General features: G+C 45.9%; 1 non-coding gene across 1 annotated transcript; it reads right to left on the minus strand.

Annotated features, from left to right (window-relative positions):
- Nucleotides 1–628: 628 nt before the first annotated feature.
- Nucleotides 629–702, minus strand: trnae-uuc (transfer RNA glutamic acid (anticodon UUC)). Its single transcript has one exon. It is a non-coding gene; the product is annotated as a tRNA-Glu (tRNA).
- Nucleotides 703–10,464: the final 9,762 nt, after the last annotated feature.

Consider the following 10,464-nt stretch of genomic DNA (forward strand, 5'->3'; position numbering starts at 1 on the left):
AGCGTCTGCTAAATGACTTAAATGTAAATGTAAAATGTAACCAACTTGACACAATTGTGGGAAGCATTGGAGTCAACATTAGCCAGCATCCCTGTGGAACGCTTTCAACACCTTGTAGACTCCATGCCCCGACGAATTGAGGCTGTTCTAGGGGGGATCTAACATTTCTTATTCACCCCGAGTCAATACATGTTAGAAACACCATTGGCAGTGATTACAGCTGTGAGTCTTCCTGGGTTAGTTTCTAAGAGCTTGGAATGTGCAATATTTACCCATTACTCTTTTCAAAATTCTTCAAGTTCTGTTAACCACTCAGGAACATTCACTGTCTTCTTGGAAAGCAACTCCAGTGTAGATTTTGCCTTGTGTTGTAGGTTATTGTGGCGCACAATTGGCCCAGCGTCATCCGGCTTAGGGTTTGGCCGGGGTAGGCCATCATTGTAGACAAGAATTTGTTCTCAATTGCCTAGTTAAATAAAGGTTAATATATATCTATATATACTGCTCCAAAAAATAAAGGGAACACTTACATTTTAGTCATTTAGCAGATGTTCTTATCCAGAGCGACTTACAGTAGTGAAAGCATACATTTCATACATTATTTTTTTTTTAAATTATTTTCTGTGCTGGCCCCCCGTGGGAATCAAACCCACAACCCTGGCGTTGAAAACACCATGCTCTACCAACTGAGCTACAGGGAACAACACATCCTAGATCTGAATGAAAGAAATAATCTTATGAAATACTTTTTTCTTTACATAGTTGAATGTGCTGACAACAAAATCACACAAAAATAATCAATGGAAATCCAATTTATCACTCAAAATTAAAGTGCTAACTCTCTCTCCTCTGCTCTTACATCAAAGTTGGATCAGCCTGTAGTGTGGTTTTCCACACTACAGGCTGATCCAACTTTGATGTAATGTCCTTAAAACAAGTCAAAACGTGGCTCAGTAGTGTGTGTGGCCTCCACGTGCCTGTATGACCTCCCTACAACGCCTGAGCATGCTCCTGATTAGGTGGCGGATGGTCTCCTGAGGGATCTCCTCCCAGACCTGGACTAAAGCATCCGCCAACTACTGGACAGTCTGTGGTGCAACGTGGCGTTGGTGGATGGAGCGAGACATGATGTCCCAGATGTGCTCGATTGGATTCAGGTCTGGGGAACGGGCGGGCCAGTCCATAGCATCAATGCCTTCCTCTTGCAGGAACTGCTGACACACTCCAGCCACATGAGGTCTAGCATTGTCTTGCATTAGGAGGAACCCAGGGCCAACCGCACCAGCATATGGTCTCACAAGGGGTCTGAGGATCTCATCTCGGTACCTAATGGCAGTCAGGCTACCTCTGGCGAGCACATGGAGGGCTGTGCGGCCCCCCAAAGAAATGCCACCCCACACCATGACTGACCCACCGCCAAACCGGTCATGCTGGAGGATGTTGCAGGCAGCAGAACGTTCTCCACGGCGTCTCCAGACTCTTTAATGTCTGTCACGTGCTCAGTGAGAACCTGCTTTCATCTGTGAAGAGCACAGAGCGCCAGTGGCGAATTTGCCAATCTTGGTGTTCTCTGGCAAATGCCAAACGTCCTGCACGGTGTTGGGCTGTAAGCACAACCCCCACCTGTGGACGTCGGGTCCTCATACCACCCTCATGGAGTCTGTTTCTGACCGTTTGAGCAGACACATGCACATTTGTGGGCTGCTGGAGGTCATTTTGCAGGGCTCTGGCAGTGCTTCTCCTGCTCCTCCTTGCACAAAGGCGAAGGTAGCGGTCCTGCTGCTGGGTTGTTGCCTTCCTATGGCCTCTTCCACGTCTCCTGATGTACTGGCCTGTCTCCTGGTAGCGCCTCCATGCTCTGGACACTACGCTGACAGACACAGCAAACCTTCTTGCCACAGCTCACATTGATGTGCCATCCTGGATGAGCTGCACTACCTGAGCCACTTGTGTGGGTTGTAGACTCCGTCTCATGCTACCACTAGAGTGAAAGCACCGCCAGCATTCAAAAGTGACCAAAACATCAGCCAGGAAGCATAGGACCTGAGAAGTGGTCTGTGGTCCCCACCTGCAGAACCACTCCTTTATTGGGGGTGTCTTGCTAATTGCCTATAATTTCCACCTGTTGTCTATTCCATTTGCACAACAGCATGTGAAATGTACTGTCAATCAGTGTTGCTTCCTAAGTGGACAGTTTGATTTCACAGAAGTGTGATTGACTTGGAGTTACATTGTGTTGTTTAAGTGTTCCCTTTATTTTTTTGAGCAGTGTATATATACCGTTCAAAAGTTTGGGGTCACTTTGAAATGCCATTGTTTTTGAAAGAAAAGCAGTTTTTTGTCCATTAAATAACATCAAATTGACCAGAAATACAGTGTAGACATTCATAATGTTGTAAATGACTGTCACGTCCTGACCAATATTTAGGTATTAGTTGTATTATATTTGGTCAGGACGTGGCAGAGGTATATTTGTTTTGTATTTTGGGGTTTTGTGTGTGGTGTAGTGGGGTGTGTTAGTTGTTGGTATAGGTTCTAGGGTTGTTTTTCTATGAATAGTTAATTGGGGTTGGACTCCCAATTGAAGGCAGGTGTGTTGAGTTGCCTTTGATTGGGAGTCCTATATAGTAGGGTGTGTTTGTCTTTGTGTTTCGTGGGTAGTTGTTTTTTGCACTGCTAGGTATAGCCTGCGAAACTGTCTCCTGTCGTATTGTCTGCATTTCTTGTTTTTCCGTGGTCAACGTCTTTAATAAATATGATGTTGAACACGCAACCCGCTGCGTATTGGTCCACTTTCTCCGACGATGATTTCGCTATATCGTCAGACGACGAAGAAATCTGTGACAATGACTATTGTAGCTGGAAACGGCAGATTTTGTTATGGAATATCTACATAGGCGTACAGAGGCCCAATATCAGCAACCATCACTCCTGTGTTCCAATTGCACATTGTGTTAGCTAATCCAAGTTTATCATTTTAAAAGGCTAATTGATCATTAGAAAACCCTTTTGCAATTATGTTAGCAGAGCTGAAAACTGTTGTGCTGTTTAAAGAAGCAATAAAACTGGCCTTCTTTAGACTAGTTGAGTATCTGGAGCATTTGTGGGTTCGATTACAGTCTCAAAATGGCCAGAAACAAATAACTTTCTTCTGAAACTCCCCAGTCTATTCTTGTTCTGAGAAATGAAGGCTATTCCAATGCCAGAAATTGGCAAGAAACTGTAGATCTCATACAACGCTGTGTACTACTCCCTTCACAGAACATCGCAAACTGTCTCTAACCAGAATAGAAAGAGGAGTGGGAGGCCCCGGTGCACAACTGAGCAAATACTGAGGACAAGTACATTAGAGTGTCTAGCTGAGAAACAGACGCCTCACAAGTCCTAAACTGGCAGCTTCATTAAATAGTACCCGCTAAACACTTCTCAACGTCAACAGTGAAGAGGCGACTCCGGGATGCTGGTCTTCTAGGTAGAGTTGCAAAGAAAAAGCCATATATCAGACTGGCCAATAAAAATTTAAGATTAAGATGGGCAAAAGAACACAGACACTGGACAGAGGAACTCGGCCTAGAAGGCCAGCATCCCGGAGTCGCCTCTTCACTGTTGAGGCTTTGACTGGTGTTTTGCGGGAACTATTTAATGAAGCTCCCAGTTGAGGACTTGTGAGGCGTCTGTTTCTCAAACTAGACACTCTAATGTGCTTGTCCTCTTGCTCAGAGGAAGGCCCTATAAATGGACTTATCCATTGTTGCTAAACTGTGTTCAGTGAAATTTAGAGTGCCACTCCGTTACCAGAAACTAGTCAAAACAATTAAGTATTCTGCTATTAGAATTACAATAACAAAATATTGCTCTTCAGTGAAGTTTTGCCAATTGTATGTTGGAAACCATTATCAAGGAAACATAGTTCAACACTTTGTGTAAATTGTAACATGTTTCTTGAACACCAGTGATTCTAATGACAAGAATAACTGTGTTACCTGGACATGACAAATCAATGAACTAATTAAACACTGTTATTGGCTAATATGCCTCTCAATTTCCAGTCGACCATGGCAAGGAAAAAGTCAATATGCAGTGTAGCTATACCGATGGCTAGCAGCTTTGACAATATTGAGTCAAGCAACAGCTTTACTGTTTCAGAAAATATGGTGTCACAGTGCTGGGGGGGCAGAGTAGGCAGGTGGGCTTCCTATCTCCTGAAACCCTGATGATACACACTGGCAGAGATGACAACCAGCCGTATTTGTAAAGACATTCCCACCAAGGATGAACTCAGACCGGGAAGGCCAAAGGGGTCCTTCTCCCTCTCTCTCTCTCTCTCTCTCTCTCTCTCACACACACACACAGTCACATAAAATATTTGAATGTCTTCGACCAGAATGATTGCAGTAGGTTATGTCCATCTACTCATCCCTTAAAATGTTGACAAATACAACTTGACACTTGCCATAGCCATTGATGTGTTTAGAGAAGGTTGTAAATGGCTTCGGTTCTCTTTTGTTTTTGTAACGGGTTGCCAACCGTCCTATGGGAACTCCACGCGATGTGATTGAGATGCTTAATATGAAAGATGTTTACAGTCATGCCACACCCGTACTGTACCCACGTGACCTGTCCCTATAAAAGGCAGTGTGGCGTGACATACTGTCTTTTCTTCACATGTACGTGTTTTACATTATGAGATTGCTATTAATCCCCCATGTCAGCAGTGTGAAAAACAACTCCTAGCCTCAGATGAGCACACGCTTTGCGTTCTTTGCTCGGGAGCTGAACATGCTCAAGTGGCTGCACAGGGTAGCAGCTCTTGCACTCACAAACCAAGAGCATTGAAATCTCGACTTGCGTGCTTTGGGGGCTGAGCCTCTGGATTCTCATCAGATGAGTTTATCACACAGATCAATGATCAATAAACTGCATCACTCATCATTGCCTGGGCACAAATCTCAACACTGAGATGTGCAAAGAGATTAAGTCACTGGACAGTCATATAGCAACCATTGAGTCTGACCTCGAGCACATCCTGGACAGGTTTCCCTTGCCGGTACCAAACCCAACCCCTACAGTTCACGGTGCAGTTGAGAATGGTTTTGGCCCGTATCGACAAATCAATTGCTTCTGTCTGCTTCTCTCTGTCACAGTTCAGACCAAGAGCTGCATAACAAACGATGCAGGCATCTGATCGCTTCCTATTTTTTATTTATTAAAAAATATAAATATATATATATATTTCACCTTTATTTAACCAGGTAGGCCAGTTGAGAACAAGTTCTCATTTACAACTGCGACCATGCAGCACACATGACAGCACTGCTTCAGCCAATATGCTTTGTTAGCAATTCAGCAATTCTATCATAAGGAGCTGCAGGAATGCCTCTCCGCAATCTATTATGCTGAGTCCATGAAAGAACTGTCTACAGTTACAGACCTGCTCATCCAATGCCTTCATGGTTAGCTGATGGTTAGCGCAGTCCAACCTCCCTGACGAAGAGAAGGTTCCACTACTAGGTGTGCAAATATCACCTGACCAGACATTTGGCCAAGCAGCGGCCAACCTACAAGTGTCTAAGGAGGACAGAAAGCACAGGTGGAGCTTCAGCACCTCATTCCAAAGCCTAGAATGCATCAACCACCAAACCATTACACCCGATCCAGGGCCCCAACTGAGATGCCAAGAAGCCAGGTTTAGACTCACGCTGCACCTGCTCAGGAGTGGAGGAACAGACACACTCAGCCCTACCGAAGAGGTGGAGTGCAGCATCGCCAAAGAGGCAGAGGTGCACCATATGCAGGCCGCATACCCTCTGCACCACAGCACGCACTACCTCGGTCCTGATGGGACCGACTCTCTAGCACAACACCGTTTTCCCGAGCACTACCTTTCCAGCTAGAAAAGGTCAATGGCAAACAAATGGGTGTTATGCACTCTAACACAAGGCTACACACTACAATTTTGTCATCGACCCCCACTTTTCAGGGGTGTCTTGAAAACAACAGGTTGTAACCCTGCTCAAAAGCAAACACTCTGCTCAGAAATCTCCTTTCTCCTGGAAAAGCATGCAATTGAAGTAGTAAAACCAGCGCAATCAAAACTGCTGGTTTTACTCAATCTACAGTACCAGTAAAAAGTTTTGACACACCTACTCATTTAAGGTTTTTCTTTATTTTGACTATTTTCTACATTGTAGAATAATAGTGAGAAAAAAATCTAAACTTTGAAATAACACACATGGAATCATGTAGTAATCAAAAAAGTGTTAAACAAATCAAAATATATTTTAGATTCTTCAAAGTAGCCATCCTTTGCCTTGATGACAGCTTTACACACTCTTGGCATTCTCTCAACCAGCTTCATGAGGTAGTCACCTGGAATGCTTTTCCAACAGTCCTGAAGAAGTTCCCACATATGCTGAGCACTTTTTGGCTGCTTTTCCTTCACTCTGCGGTCCAACTCATCCCAAACCATCTCAATTGGGTTGAGGTCGGGGGATTGAAAAGCAGCATTCCCCAAGAGAGGATGGCTTTCACTTCAACAGTGATAAATTCATGACCTTCTTTGAGGAAAAGATCATGATCATTAGAAAGCAAATTACGGACTCCTCTTTAAATCTGCGTATTCCTCCAAAGCTCAGTTGTCCTGAGTCTGCACAACTCGGCCAGGACCTAGGATCAAGGGAGACACTCAAGTTTTTTTAGTACTGTATCTCTTGACACATTGATGAAAATAATCATGGCCTCTAAACCTTCACGCTGCATGCTGAACCCTATTCCAACTAAACTACTGAAAGAGCTGCTTCCTGTGCTTGGCCCTCCTATGTTGAACATAATAAACGGCTCTCTATCCACCGGATGTGTACCAAACTCACTAAAAGTGGCAGTAATAAAGCCTCTTTTGAAAAAGCCAAACCTTGACCCAGAAAATATAAAAAACTATCGGCCTGTATCGAATCTCCCATTCCTCTCAAAAATGTTAGAAAAAGCTGTTGCACCGCAACTCACTGCCTTCCTGAAGACAAACAATGTATATGAAACGCTTCAGTCTGGTTTTAGACCCCATCATAGTACTGAGACTGCACTTGTGAAGGTCGTAAATGACCTTTTAATGGCGTCAGACCAAGGCTCTGCATCTATCCTCGTGCTCCTAGACCTTAGTGCTGCTTTTGATACCATCGATCACCACATTCTTTTGGAGAGATTGGAAACTCAAATTGGTCTACACGGACAAGTTCTGGCCTGGTTTAGATCTTATCTGTCGGAAAGATATCAGTTTGTCTCTGTGGATGGTTTGTCCTCTGACAAATCAACTGTACATTTCGGTGTTCCTCAAGGCTCCGTTTTAGGACCACTATTGTTTTCACTATATATTTGACCTCTTGGTGATGTCATTCGGAAACATAATGTTAACTTTCACTGCTATGAGGACGACACACAGCTGTACATTTCGATGAAACATGGTGAAGCCCCAAAATTGCCCTCCCTAGAAGCCTATGTTTCAGACATAAGGAAGTGGATGGCTGCAAATGTTCTACTATTACAATCAGACAAAACAGAGATGCTAGTTCTAGGTCCCAAGAAACAAAGAGATCTTCTGTTGAATCTGACAATTAATCTTGATGGTTGTACAGTCGTCTCAAATAAAACTGTGAAGGACCTTGGCGTTACTCTGGACCCTGATCTCACTTTTGATGAACATATCAAGACTGTTTCAAGGACATCTTTTTTCCATCTACGTAACATTGCAAAAATCAGAAACTTTCTGTCCAAAAATGATGCAGAAAAATGTATCCATGCTTTTGTCCCTTCTAGGTTAGACTACTGCAATGCTCTACTTTCCGGCTACCCGGATAAAGCACTAAATAAACTTCAGTTAGTGGTAAACACGGCTGCTAGAATCTTGACTAGAGCCAATTTTTTTTAATCATATTACTCCAGTGCTAGCCTCTCTATACTGGCTTCCTGTTAAGGCAAGGGCTGATTTCAAGGTTTTACTGCTAACCTATAAAGCATTACATGGGCTTGCTCCTACCTATCATTCCGATTTGGTCCTGCCGTACATACCTACACATGCGCTGCGGTCACAAGATGCAGGCCTCCTTACTGTCCCTAGAATTTCTAAGCAAACAACTGGAGGCAGGACTTTCTCCTATAGAGCTCCATTTTTATGGAATGGTCTGCCTATCCATGTGAGAGACGCAGACTCTGTCTCAACCTTGAAGTCTTTATTGAAGACTCATCTCTTCAGTAAGTCCTATGATTGAGTGTAGTCAGGCCCAGGAGAGTGAAGATGAACGGAAAGACACTGGAGCAATGAACTGCCCTTGCTGTCTCTGCCTGGCCGGTTCCCCTATCTCCACTGGGATTCTCTGCCTCAAACCCTATTACGGGGGCTGAGTCACTGGCTTACTGGTGCTCTTCCATACCATCCATAGGAGGGGTGCGTCACTTGAGTGGGTTGAGTCACTGACGTGATCTTCCTGTCCGGGTTGGCGCCGCCCCTTGGCTTCGTGCCGTCGGGGAGATATTCGTGGGCTATACTCGGCCTTGTCTTAGGATAGTAAGTTGGTGGTTGGAGATATCCCTCTAGTGGTGTGGGGGCTGTGCTTTGGCAAAGTGGTTGGGGTTATATCCTGCCTGTTTGGCCCTGTCCGGGGGTATCGTCGGATGGGGCCACGGTGTCTCCCGACCCCTCCTGTCTCAGCCTCCAGTATTTATGCTGCAATAGTATATGTGTCAGGGGGCTAGGGTCAGTCTGTTATATCTGGAGTATTTATCCTGTCTTATCCTGTGTCCTGTGCGAATTTAAGTATGCTCTCTCTAATTCTCTCTCTCTGTCTCTCTCTCTGTCTGTCTCTCTTTCTCTCGGAGGACCTGAGCCCTAGGACCATGCCTCAGGACTACCTGGCCTGATGACTCCTTGCTGTCCCCAATCCACCTGGTCGTGCTGCTGCTCCAGTTTCAACTGTTCTGCCTGCGGCTATGGAACCCTGACCTGTTCACCGGACGTGCTACCTTGTCACAGACCTGCTGTTTTAAACTTTCTAGAGACAGCAGGTGTGGTAGAAATACTCTGAATGATCGACTATGAAAAGCCAACTGACATTTACTCCTGAGGTGCTGACCTGTTGCAGCCTCGATAACCACTGTGAATATTACTATCTGACCCTGCTGGTCATCTATGAACATTTGAACATCTTGACCATGCACTGTTATAATTTTCACCCGGCACAGCCAGAAGAGGACTGGCCACCCCTCATAGCCTGGTTCCTCTCTAGGTTTCTTCCTAGGTTCCGCCCTTTCAAGGGAGTTTTTCCTAGCCACCGTGCTTCTACACCTGAATTGCTTGCTGTTTGGGGTTTTAGGCTGGGTTTCTGTACAGCACTTTGTGACATCAGCTGATGTAAGAAGGGCTTTATAAATACATTTGATTGATTGATCCGCCTGGAAAATCTCCTGCAAGCCTGTCGTCGCCCATCCCGGGGGTTCGGGTCTCTCCCAGGAACCTCCAGCGAGACTGATTCCATGGAGGTGGGCACGACGCACCTTCCCCCAGAGGAACGTCAACGCAGCTGTCAACAGGGTCTCTGCTCCTACTGCTGGGAGTTGGACAACCTCTGGAACACCTGTCCCAGAAGGAGAACCAGGCGAGGAAGCGACAGGCCCGAGGAGCGCTCTTGTACTTTCCCAGGTAGGAGTGGACGTGCCTTGCTCCTCTCTGTCCACCCAGCCCGTCCTTCTTCCTGTCACCTTCCCGGACTATCCTGGCCCCCCACCTAGCCCTGCCCTAGTGGACTCAGGTTCTGCAGGCAATTTCCTAGACCGGTCAGTGGCTTTATCATTACGCATTCCTTTAAGCCCTTTACAACCCCCTATCCCAGTCCATGCCCTAGACAACCGTCCCCTAGGAACAGGACTAGTGTGCCAGACCATGATTCCCATTTCCTTCACAGTTTCTCACAACCACCATGAATGCATTTTCCTCATCTTAGACTCTCCCGCACACCCCATAGTTTTAGATTTCCCCTGGTTACAGTTGCATAACCCCAGGATATCGTGGTCAGAGAGGAGGTTGTTGGGTTGGTTGCAGGCGTGTCAGGGGAGGTGTCTCTCTGTGTCTATCTGTGCCATCTCCGTGGAAAGTCCGGATCAGGCCACCAACGTCCCTATTCCAGTGGAATACCGGGACCTACAGGTGGCTTTTTTGAAGACTCGTGGCACGTGCCTGACCCCTCATCGCCCATGGGACTGCACTTTCAACCTACTGCCTGGTTCTACCCTCCCGCGGAGGCACATCTACCCTCTCTCGCATGCAGAGACCGAAGCCATGGAGGTCTACATCCAGGACGCGCTGGTCCAAGGATTCCTCTGTCCGTCCACCTCTCCGGCCTCCTCCAGCTTCTTTTTCATGAAGAAGAAGGACGGAGGTCTCCAGCCCTGTATTGATTACCGGACACTGAATAAGGC

This window comes from Salmo salar, chromosome ssa18 (genome assembly GCF_905237065.1).
Source record: "Salmo salar chromosome ssa18, Ssal_v3.1, whole genome shotgun sequence".
NCBI classification, from domain to species: Eukaryota; Metazoa; Chordata; class Actinopteri; order Salmoniformes; family Salmonidae; genus Salmo; species Salmo salar.